This window comes from Oncorhynchus gorbuscha, unplaced genomic scaffold, assembly GCF_021184085.1.
Source record: "Oncorhynchus gorbuscha isolate QuinsamMale2020 ecotype Even-year unplaced genomic scaffold, OgorEven_v1.0 Un_scaffold_2423, whole genome shotgun sequence".
NCBI classification, from domain to species: domain Eukaryota; kingdom Metazoa; phylum Chordata; class Actinopteri; order Salmoniformes; family Salmonidae; genus Oncorhynchus; species Oncorhynchus gorbuscha.
The window spans coordinates 20,001-22,500 of record NW_025746941.1 but is presented as its reverse complement, the minus strand read 5'-3'; the positions used below and the strand labels follow the sequence as shown (position 1 = coordinate 22,500).

General features: G+C 36.4%; 1 pseudogene; it reads left to right on the top strand.

The window, feature by feature from the left end:
* Window positions 1–2,500, top strand: part of LOC124025762 — a 68,767-nt pseudogene that overhangs the window by 49,317 nt on the left and 16,950 nt on the right.

The following is a 2,500-nucleotide window of genomic DNA, read 5'->3' as shown; positions in this document are numbered from 1 at the left end:
GTCTCTCTGTGTGTTGTAGCTAAACTAAAGGCTGTGTCTCTCTGTGTGTTCTAACTAAAGGCTGTGTCTCTCTGTGTGTTGTAGCTAAAGGCTGTGTCTCTGTGTGTTGTAGCTAAACTAAAGGCTGTGTCTCTCTGTGTGTTGTAGCTAAACTAAAGACTGTGTCTCTGTGTGTTGTAGCTAAACTAAAGGCTGTGTCTCTCTGTGTGTTGTAGCTAAACTAAAGACTGTGTCTCTGTGTGTTGTAGCTAAACTAAAGGCTGTGTCTCTCTGTGTGTTGTAACTAAACTAAAGGCTGTGTCTCTCTGTGTGTTCTAACTAAAGGCTGTGTCTCTCTGTGTGTTGTAGCTAAAGGCTGTGTCTCTGTGTGTTGTAGCTAAACTAAAGGCTGTGTCTCTGTGTGTGTTGTAGCTAAACTAAAGACTGTGTCTCTGTGTGTTGTAGCTAAACTAAAGGCTGTGTCTCTCTGTGTGTTGTAACTAAAGGCTGTGTCTCTGTGTGTTGTAGCTAAACTAAAGGCTGAGTCTCTCTGTGTGTTGTAACTAAAGGCTGTGTTTCTGTGTGTTGTAGCTAAACTAAAGGCTGTGTCTCTGTGTGTGTTGTAGCTAAACTAAAGACTGTGTCTCTGTGTGTTGTAGCTAAACTAAAGGCTGTGTCTCTGTGTGTTGTAGCTAAACTAAAGACTGTGTCTCTGTGTGTTGTAGCTAAACTAAAGGCTGTGTCTCTCTGTGTGTTGTAACTAAACTAAAGGCTGTGTCTCTCTGTGTGTTCTAACTAAAGGCTGTGTCTCTCTGTGTGTTGTAGCTAAAGGCTGTGTCTCTGTGTGTTGTAGCTAAACTAAAGGCTGTGTCTCTGTGTGTGTTGTAGCTAAACTAAAGACTGTGTCTCTGTGTGTTGTAGCTAAACTAAAGGCTGTGTCTCTCTGTGTGTTGTAACTAAAGGCTGTGTCTCTGTGTGTTGTAACTAAAGGCTGTGTTTCTGTGTGTTGTAGCTAAACTAAAGGCTGTGTCTCTGTGTGTTGTAGCTAAACTAAAGACTGTGTCTCTGTGTGTTGTAGCTAAACTAAAGGCTGTGTCTCTGTGTGTTGTAGCTAAACTAAAGGCTGTGTCTCTGTGTGTTGTAGCTAAACTAAAGACTGTGTCTCTGTGTGTTGTAGCTAAACTAAAGACTGTGTCTCTAGTGTATAGTTGTAGCTAAAGATAAAGAGCTGTGTCTCTGTGTGTTGTAGCTAAACTAAAGGATAGATGTGTCTCTGTGTGAGAGATAGATTATGTTAGCTATCTACAGGTAGGTAGGTGTGTGTGTGTGTATATAGAAAGACTGTGTCTCTGTGTGTGTGTAAACTAAAGACTGTGTCTCTGTGTGTTGTAGCTAAACTAAAGACTGTGTCTCTAGTGTGTTGTAGCTAAACTAAAGACTGTGTCTCTGTGTGTTGTAGATATATAAACTAAAGATCGTGTTGTTTCTCCCTCTAGCTCCTGGCTAGAGTGCTGTCTCAGTCTGCCAAAGCCAAAGAGATAGATATATAGCTGATAGAGATAGTATAAGTCTGTAGAGCTATATATAGAGAGATAGGTAGAGAGATAGATATAGAGAGATAGATGTGAGATAGATATATAGAGTGTGTGTATATAGAGAGATAGATATATAGATATATAGATATATAGAGAGTATATAGATATATAGATATATAGAGAGATAGATATATAGAGAGATAGAGATAGATATATAGTAGATATATAGAGAGATAGATATATATATAGAGTGATAGAGAGATAGATATGAGAGAGATAGATATATAGAGAGATAGATATATAGAGAGATAGATATAGAGAGATATAGATATATAGATATATAGATAGATAGAGAGATATATAGAATAGATATAGGAGAGATACAGATCACTAGAGTGATATAGAGATAGATATATAGGATGAGAGAGATATATAGAGAGATAGATATATAGATAGATATATAGAGATAGAGAGAGAGATAGAGAGATAGAGGAGAGAGATAGATATATAGAGATAGAGAGAGAGATAGATATATAGATAGATATATAGAGAGATAGAGAGAGATATATAGAGAGATAGAGAGAGAGATAGAGAGATAGAGAGATAGAGATATAGAGAGATAGATATATAGAGAGATAGATATATAGAGAGATAGAGAGATAGATATATAGAGAGATAGATATATAGAGAGAGATATATAGAGAGATAGAGAGATAGAGAGAGAGATATATAGAGAGATAGAGAGATATAGAGAGAGATAGATAGAGAGATAGATATATAGAGAGATAGAGATATAGAGAGATAGAGAGATAGATATATAGAGAGATAGATATATAGAGAGATAGATAGAGAGATAGAGAGATAGATATATAGAGAGATAGAGAGATAGATATATAGAGATAGAGAGATAGATATATAGAGAGATAGAGAGATAGATAGATAGATAGATATATAGAGAGATAGAGAGATAGAGATATAGAGAGATA